General features: G+C 48.5%; 1 long non-coding RNA gene across 1 annotated transcript; it reads left to right on the top strand.

Moving 5' to 3' along the window:
* The first annotated feature begins 4,016 nt into the window (after positions 1-4,016).
* On the top strand, positions 4,017-7,654 carry LOC139046339 (uncharacterized). Its single transcript, XR_011506227.1, has 4 exons — positions 4,017-4,217; positions 4,396-4,460; positions 5,551-6,436; positions 7,518-7,654. It is a non-coding gene; the product is annotated as an uncharacterized lncRNA (long non-coding RNA).
* Positions 7,655-9,915: the final 2,261 nt, after the last annotated feature.

The following is a 9,915-nucleotide window of genomic DNA, read 5'->3' on the forward strand; positions in this document are numbered from 1 at the left end:
CGATGCAAAAATCCTAAACAAAATAGCTGCGAAGTGACTCCAACAATGTATTAAAAATAATACACCATATTCAAGGAATGCAAGGATGGTTCAACATCAGAAAATTTTTCCATTTAATTCAACATTAATATAAAGAGAACAATAACATATGATAATCTCAATTGATTCACAAAAGGCATTTGACAAGGTTCAGTACCTTTTTATGATTTAATAAACCTCTTATTTTGGGGTTGGCCCAGCGGTATAGCGGTTAAGTTTGTCCACTCTGCTTTAGCAGCTCGGGGTTCGCTGGTTAGGATCCCAGGCACAGACCCACACACTGCTCATCAAGCCACACTGTGGCAGCATCCCACATACAAAATAGAGGAAGCGTGGCACAGATGTTAGCTCAGGGACAATCTTCCTCAAGCAAAAAGAGGAAGACTGGCAACAGATGTTAGCTCAGGACCAATCTTCCTCACCAAAAAAAAGACTCTTGTAAAACTTGAGTAGAAAAAAATTTACTTAATTTGATAAAGTTTATACATCCCCAAACAAGTAACATACATAATAGACAAATTTTAGACATATATCTTCATGTCCTGGAAAAAGACAAGGATGTCTCTAATAACTGATACTGTTTAACATAGTATTGAAAATTCTAATTAATACTGTAAGGAAGAAAGATTGTGAGGTCTGGAAGGGAAGACGTAAAACTGTCATTATTTGTAGACATGATTACCCATCTAGATGGATACCAATAGAAATAACAGATCAATTATTAGAACTAATATGAGAATTCAGCTAAAGTGGCTCAGGTACAAGATTTACCTACAAAAATCAATAGCATTTTCTACAGCAATACCAACAAAACACCCAACAAGGTACCCAATGTAATATGTAATAAAAGAAATAAGAAATGTAAGAAAATGTAATACAAAATGAAATACATCACAATAGCAACAAAAATTATATGGTAGCTGAGAATTAAACCAAAACACGTAAGACCTCTATGAACTCAACTTTAAAACTTGAATAATTGACAACCCTTGGATAGGATGACAATATTATAACCAAGTCAATTTTCCCCAGATTAATTCATAAATTCACTATAATCCCAACCATAAGTACAGTTGTATGTGTATACAGGTATGTGTGTATATGTGTGTGTGTGGATTTTCTTTAAAAAAACCTTGGTGTATCTACTCTAAAACTTAGATGGAGTAATGGAAAGCACAAGAAGAACTAAGTCGGCCTAAAAGATATACATATATATCAGTGGAACAAAACGGAGAACTCAGAGACCTGCCTCTGTATACACGGGAACTTAACAGGGATAAAGGAGGACGTGCTGCAAATCGATGGCAAAAGGATGGGCTGTTCTGCACACAGAGCAGGGAAAATCAGCTCAAAATACTAAGAAAATTATCTGGATCCCTGTTCAGCCTCCTATACAAGGGGGACTCTGGTGAATTAAAGATCTAAACGTGAACATTAAAAACTACAGGGTTGATAGAAACAAAGGTGAGAGGATATCTTTGGGCTTCGAGAAAGGCAAGGAAGGTTATTTAACAAAACTTTAAAAGCACAAACCATAACGCACAAATTTGTTCAAGTTTATTACACCAAAATTAAGAAGTGTTTAATAATAAAAAAATAACACGGGCCAATTAAGAGTCAGACGACAGGACTGAGACTTTTTCCCAAAGTCTAAAACTGACAAGGGATTAACGTCTAGAATATACAAGGAACTCTGTAAAGCAACAAGAAGAGGACATCAACTCCAATAGAAAAATGGGCAAATGATGTGACAGGCAATTTACAGGAAAGGAAACCCCAAAAGCTAATAAGCACATGAAGTGATGCTCAAACTCATTAGTAGTCAAAGAAATGCAAATCAGAACGAGATAGCACTTTACACCTTTAGACTGGGAAAAAACCAGAAAGCTGGGTAATACCAATTAATGGCAGAAATGAAGAAGACAGGATCCTTCACACATGGCTGATGGGAGTGTAAATTGGTAAAGCCTTTTGGAGAGTGGTCCCAAACTACTTATGCAAATTAAGCACACACACCCCCTAGGACCCAAAGAAATTCCAACACACGTGCACAATGGGAAATCTACAAGGACGTTTGCTGGAGGAGAGCTGGTAGCCATCTGGATTGGTCCTCACTTATTATGAAGCAAAGTATCATATGTACCAATAACACAGACAGATCTTAAAAACATAGGGCCAACTGAAAAAAATAAGTAAGAGAATGGTAATGTTACACAATACCGTTTACACAAATTATAAATATGGACACCCCCTCTGGTGTGTATGTGTCTTCCCCAAACCTCCAGTGAACTTGCCATTTTTTGTTCATCCGTATCAGCATGATGTCATTGATGTAACAGATCAATCTGATGTTTTGTGCAATCTGGAACGCAAGGAGTCCAGATCTCCTTGGACTACTTCGGGACAGAGGATGGGAGAGTTGGTATAGCCCTTGGGTAAAACTACAAAACACAAATAACTGTGGTTGTTCTGTTTCAGATTCCTTTTTCTGATTGGAATAGAAAAGAACGTGTTCACCAAATCAATGGCCACAGGCTATGTACTTGAGGCTTTATTAATCTGCTCCAGCAATGACACCGTGCCAAACACGGCAGCTGCAATCAGGGCCACGGGGATTGACAGGTGGAAAAGGTTCTTTTGAGGAGAGGGATGGCCGCAGACAAGAGGGAAGGAAGGCAGTATGGGACAGGCACAGATCCTAAAGCCAAGCTATTTGGTGGCTGTGAGTTGACAGAATATGCATCTGATGGCTTCTCTTTGTGAAGAACTGCCTTTTACATTTATCATTATTTGGGGAGAATTTTCCCAAATAATTACCTGTTTCTTGAAGATGCCATTTTTGAGGGCAACCCCATTTTCCATCCTGTGGAGATGCCAAATCCATTTGGCCAAACCCACGTTATTGGCATCGGGGTACCACCTTGTGCAGCTGGTGCTCGGCCCCCGGGGGAGGCCCACCACCTTTGGTACCTCCTTCTCCATGAGATCCTGCATGAATAAGCTTTCTCCGCCCTTGGGTCCCGCTTCCATGGGCTTCTCTGGCGCAGCCCTGCCTACCTGAACCCCACCTCCCCCTGCCCACCCAAGACAAGCCCTTTGGCAGGGCTGACCTCCCCAGCACGGCCCCTCCATGGATGTGCACATATAGACAATCCTCAGACACATAGCTACTATGAAAAGTCACACACACAAACACAATGCAGATACCCATGGACTGGCCTTGCAAATCCCAAGGTGTCACCTCTGTCACACTCGTTTAGTCGAAGCAGTCCCAAGTCCACCCAGATTCAAGGGGAAGGACACAGACCCTTGATGGGCGGAATGTGAAGGAAGCTGCAACCATATTTAAAAATGGCCACAGTTGTGCACCACAGGAATGCTTATACACACACATATATGCACACACATATACACACAATACATAGCTATACAAAAACATAAACACACACACACTTAGACCTTATCCTCAGAACCTCTATTCTGAGAGCAGACGTGCATATGAACACACATGTAATACAGACACATTCACACAAGCACACCCATAGTCATACGCAGGCGCACCTACGCGTGCAGACATGCATACACACACATGCTCACGGCTGCAAGCCCTGCCCTGGAAAGGCCCACTCCGATACCTGCAGCCGCACCTGCTCGCTCCATGCCCCAAACATGGCTGAGCTGGGGGCCAGAATGGGCCGGACTGGCTTGGCTGGTATGGGGTGGGCCTTCTCTCCTCGCCCCCGTCCCTTGTGGCAGGGGCCTGGCAAGAAGGAAAAAAAATAACCTTGCAGTGTTTAAATAAGCAAAGTTTTGTGCAAAGCAGAGGTTAATGTACTTTATTGTTCAATGTCATGTTTATAGTGGATTGGTGGAGGGAAAAATGTGATTAATTGCCCCGAAGCCCACGGATCTACAATTATTTGGTTGTTGTGAACAAATAAAGGACTACAGTATTCATCATATTCAAATGAGGCAGCAGAATAAATGATGGCAGGCCGGGTAGGAACAAACCGAGCCGTGTTCCGGCACAATCGGAAGGCGACTGGCGCCTTGTCAACCAGACGCAGGATGGTGGCGGGAGCCGAACCCGTTTGTCTCCGTAGCGCCAGCAAGGGCTGGGCTGACCCTGCAGGTGCCGGCGTTAATTCATGTCACACCTCGCGCCTCCAGCCTTCGCGGTATGAAAACCAGGCACCAATTTCGTAATAAAGACTTGTTTCCGACGAGGCCCGGTTTGGGGCGGGGGGCACAGATCTTCATTAGACCCCTTCCCTGGGCCGCGCTCGTTACAGAGCCCAGGTACTGGCTAAATGTGTCCGATCATTCATCATGATTTTGCCCTCCACTTTGTCACAGCGTGGGGATTTAAGGAAGATAGATGGTACAAGATGTTGTCTCCTCCACAGACGCTTTCTGCTCTGGTAAGTGTGTCCGATGCAGAATTATTTTGCCACTTTATTATTTCCTAGTGAGTGTTTGTCAGAGCTTCGCCTCTTGGAAGGAGCGAGTTGTTTCCTGTCACTCAGGGATGTCGCGGGAGCTGTGATGCTTGGCTGGGCTCGCCAGCCAGCTGGAACCCGGGCAGGGTCCCCAGGCAGGGCTGTGGGGGGTCCTGGGAGTCTGGGCCGCAGGGCGAATGTCAAATCCAACAGAAATGGGGGGAGGCAGGCTTGGAAGAAGGCGGGGCTCGGGGGCTTTGAAAAAGGGGGCATCGTTCAGGACCTGGCCTGGCTGTCGGCCAGTCCGCTGGACGGGGAGCTGATCGAACCAGTGTCCAAAGGGCTGTAAGAGCCTGGCCTTGAGCTGAGCCAGCTGGAGAGGGTGTGGGCAAGGCTAGGGGCCTGCAGGGCTGCTGATGGCCTTAAGGCACTGCGGCCAATTCTGGTGCCCAGTGCTGGCACTGGATGAACTTCCTGCTCTGAGCAGGATGGTCGAGGGACTATGGTGTGACCAGCCGGGATGCCAGGTAGGTGAAGATCACACGAGGCTAAAGATGGGGATGAATTCAGCTTGAAGCGCAATCCAGCCCAGGGCCCAGGGAACTCTTGGGAATATGGGAACTTCATTCCGGGTAGTGCCGGGCCACAGAAGTGTGGGCCCTGGAATCCAAAGGTGAATCTGGCCCCAGGGAGAAGGTGGGGTATCTAGGAGGCAGCAGCCTGTCCTGTGGTCCCTTCTCACTTGTGTTTGTTCTGCAAGGGTCTCCCCACTGGCCCCATCCTTCAGGGTACCCGCTTCCCACAACCACTGCTGGCTGCCCCAGCCTCTCCCACACACGGGAGAGAAATCTCCTTTTTCTTTGCTTCCCCCTCAATCTACACTGGTCTGAGAGGGGAATCAGGAGGAACAGTCCTGGAGGTTCAGGGGAAAGTTATGGGGATCCACTCAGGAGGAGCCCAAGCAGAGGCCCCACGGTGCAGGAATGTGGTGAGGGCACCCCGCCTTTCCCCCACCCCACGATGCCACTGCTGGAGACCACCTCGCCAACATGGCAGCGTTTCCCTCTTCCAGGTCTCTCCAGAGGCAGAGTATGGAGGATAAAGAGCACAGCTGTGGAATCAGACAGGCCTGGGTTCAAAGCACTGAGGGCTGTGAGGTTTTGGAGTCTCCGTTTCCCCATCTGTAACACAGGGCCCAGGAGATGACATCCTCCTCGGAAGGCCTTAGCCTGGCTCCTGACACACTGTAAGCGTTCTGTCAACTCAGACGTCCCCTCCCTGCCTCCTCTCCGGGTCCTGGCTGCCGGGCGTCCCTCATTCACCCGTGACCCGTCCCCGTGGGCCTGGCTGGGTCTGCAGCGTGGTCCCCGTGCCCCGGGACTCCTGGCTGGCATCCAGAAGGGTCTGCAGACGAGGCAGGCCGCATAAGATGGTGGCTGCCCTTCTGCCCCATGCACTCCCCGCCCTCGCTTTGTGGACGGCCCCACGGGGAACCTTAACAGTTCGCAGCAGCTAATTCCCCGGCCCTTCCCCAGCCCTCCTCCATCCAGGCCCTGGCTGGGCTCTGGGACACAGTCCCTGCCCTTAAGGAGCTGGGGGTCGGGGGAGGAGGAAATGTGAGCAGATCATTACTCCAAACACACATCCCGCCAGGGGCTCGGCGGGCGCGGGTCCCAGGCCCAAACTCCACGTGAGGGGCATTCACTTACCGAGCCCCGCTGCCAGCTGGACCCGGTGCTGGCGCTCCTTCCGCCGAGTCCACTTTGCAGCTGAGAAAACTGAGTCTGCGGATGAACTAACGTGCTCGAGATCTCGCGGGATTCAGTCGTGGAGGAGGGAGGGATTCGAACCCGGGAGGCTTCTGATGTCTTAACTCCGAGCTGGTCAGCTCGGGGAATGGAGCAACTGTGATTGACACCCACTGCATCCAATCAGAATTCAGCCGCGTCTCTGCTCAGGTTTGGCTTTTTGGGTTTTTTTTTTTTTTCCTACTCCGCCCACTTCTGGAGGCCTCTCAAACTCCTGGCCCCCTAGTCCCGCTAGAGTTTCCAGTTAGAAACCCCAGATCTGCAATTCTGTGCAGTTTTATGTTTAAGATATATTTTCCTTTTTTCTCCCTCAGTTTATCAACATGTTTCCTTTTGTAGCTTATCTCCCATTCATTCATTCATTCACTCATTCATTTGTTCATTGAGCAAACACTGAGGAACCACTGTGCTCAGTCAGGTCAAACTAGCAGGTGGGGGCCGCCTGGTGGCACAGCGGTTAAGTGCGCACTTTCGGCTTTGGCGGCCCCCGGGGTTGGCCGGTTGGGATGCAGACATGGCACCGGTCGGCAAGCCATCCTGTGGCAGGCGTCCCACGTATAAAGTAGAGGAAGATGGGCACGGATGTTAGCTCAGGGCTAGTCTTCATCAGCAAAAAGAGGAGGATTGGCAGCAGTTAGCTCAGGGCTAATCTTCCTCAAACCCCGCCCCCCACCCACCCCCCCCCAAAAAAACCCAGCAGGTGGTGAGAGCCAGTGAGAGGGGCTGGCAGGGCCCCAGCCAGATGCCCTGGAGGTGGAGGGGCTGGCAGAGCTCCGGCAACGTATCTTGTGAGGCAGTGGATCTTGGAGGAACCCAGGGAGTACGGAGCCCCGCTGGTCCGAGGAGGGGTGGGATGGGCGCTATTCACCTCTCAGAGGCCCGTGTGCCGAGGAGCAGCAGCTGGGCCCTTCCCTCCATCCACCAAGCACTGCCCTGGGCTGGGCCGTCCACTCTCCACAAGCCTGTGGCCTCAGCCTCCTCACCTCCTTCAGGCTCTCCTCCTTCCTTCTTTCTATTCTGCAGCCAGGGTGATTTTCTTTAAACACAGATCTAATCATGTCACACTCTGCTTCAAAAACCATAGCGGCTCCTCACTGCCTACCCACTTGAAACCTAAAGCTTCAACTTGGCATTCAAGGCCTTTCATGATCCAGCACCAACCTACCCAAGGCCACCACTCACAAGCTGGATCTTAGCCTGTCACTTAAATTCTTTCTTTGTATTTTCCCAGCTGTAGAATGGGGATCATATTAGTACCTACTACGGCAGACTGCGTTTTCCAAAGATGTCAGCCACGATATACATCCCATCCCACAAGCTCTTCTTATAAGAGCCATTGACTCTTCCCTGGGGATGGTGGGGATGATGTTCCCTCCCCTTGAACTTGGGTGGCACTTTGTCACTGCCTTGATAGATATGGCAAAAGTGACGCTACAGGACTCCTGGGGCTACGTTCATCAAGATGCCTTGTGTTTCCATCTTGTTCTCTTGGGGTGCTCACTCTCGGAATCCGGCCGCCATGCTGTGAGGAAGCCAAGCAGCCACGTGGAGAGGCTGTGGTAGGTCTTCTGGTTGGCAGTTGGCACCACCTGGCCAGGCACATGTGTAAGCCGTCCTGAGAGCCGTCTGCCCGGGCCAGTGATGGGTGGCGCTGAGCTGACCCTGCCACGCCCTAAAGCAAAATAAATAACCGTTATTTTAGGTACTAAGTTTTAACTGGAGCCCCTACCCCCGTAGGGTTGTTACAGGGTAGATGAGTGTCTTGGTTTGCGAGGACCGCCATAACAAAACACCACAGATGGGGTGACTTAAACAACAGAAATTTATTCTCTCTTAATTCCGGAGGCTGGAAAGGCTGAGATCAAGGTGTCGGGAGAGTGGGTTCCTTCTGAGACGTCTCTCCTTGGCCATAGGTGGCCATCTTCTCTCTGTATGTCTTCATGTGGCTGTCCCTCTGCACCTCTGTGTCCTGATCTCCTCTTCTCCTAAGGACACCGGCCATACTGGATTAGGGCCCACCCTAGAGACCGAATTTTAACTTCATTACCTCCTTAAAGACCCGATCTGCAAATACAGTCACACTCTGAGATACAGAGGACGAGGACTTCAACATACAAACCTGGGTGGAATACAGTTCAGCCCATAACAAGAAGTAAATACGGAAGAAATATTCAGGGGGTCAGCCCAGTGGCGTAGTAGTTGAGTTCATGCATTCCACTTCTGTGGCCCAGGGTTTGCAGGTTTGGATCCTGGGCAAAGACCTACACACTGCTCATCAAGCCATGCTGTGGTGGTGTTCCACATACAAAATAGAGAACGGTTGGCACAGCTGTTAGCTCAGGGCCAATCTTCCTCACCAAAAAAAAAAAAAGGAAGAAAGAAATACTTAGAACAGTACGTCACACAGACTAAGCACTCAATAAATGGTTGCTGAGTTATTCTAACTACTACCACTATCACCACCTCTGTCATCTGAGTGGCCTCGATCACACCACCTCCCTCCAGCCCCGGGGGCAGCTGTGGATCCCCAGGCCTCCTCTGAGGCTATCTCCTCTGCCTGCCCTGCCCAACCCTGTTCTCCATCTGCCCAAACCCTCCCTGTCTTAGGAGGCCCAGCTCCGGCACCACCCAGCCGTGGAGCATCCCTGTTCCCCCCGCCTTCCTTGGACTTCCTACAACTTGGGCTGGGGGCCCTGGGTACCACTTATTCTGATCTGCGGTGTATGAGAAGCTTTTGCTTTTTTGAGCTGCTCCTTTTTGTCTTCTAATATAGAAACATGGGTTTTTTTCCTGATTACAAAAATAAGTTGTGCTCAGTTTACACAATTCAGACAGTACAGAAAGGTTTCAAAAGAAACTGAAAATCACCCAGAATTAATGACTTTTAAGATTTTAGTTTACATCTTTCTGGAATTTTTCAGATGTGTATATGTGTATGTGTGTGTTTATTTTTTCTTGATTCAAAGACAACACTGATTGCAGGAGGCATCATTGATTTAATTACACAGTTTTTAGGGAGAAAAGAATTACTGCATTTAAACATATATTAATTGCAATGCACATCTGGATTTCAGAAATGTTCAAGTGTGAAAAATGTCTACATCTTAGAATCAAGGAAATATGATATAAGCATTTATCTATGATTTTCAAAATGGGAATCTTTATGAACGCTATTTTATAGCCTACTTTTTAAAAATCTGAACAACAAAGCTTGGCCATCTTTCCGCATCAATGAATTAATAGCCACACCATCGATTTTAATGGCTGCATAGTATTCCATTAAACTGATATATGATAACACACTTATTCCTCGCTGAAGGCCATGAATTTTTGATTATCATTTTGATCCAAACACATTTATAGATCCTCGTTCCGATTTTCCTGAAGATAAATTCCTCTGATCAGTGTGGGAGGGAGAGTGGAAGCCCTCTGCCCAGGAGTTAGCTGCCACCAGCCCACGTGCTCCAGAACTGTCGCTGAACTGCCTGTGGGTCCTCCGGCATGGGGTCCTGTCACCGAGCCTGGTGCACAACGGGGCTCAGTCGATGCATATCCGTTTCTTAATAGTCAGGAGACAGACCTCCCCTGAAGACTTTGCCTGGAACTGACATGTGATTAAGTCGACTTTC

Source organism: Equus asinus, chromosome 10 (assembly GCF_041296235.1).
Source record: "Equus asinus isolate D_3611 breed Donkey chromosome 10, EquAss-T2T_v2, whole genome shotgun sequence".
NCBI classification, from domain to species: domain Eukaryota; kingdom Metazoa; phylum Chordata; class Mammalia; order Perissodactyla; family Equidae; genus Equus; species Equus asinus.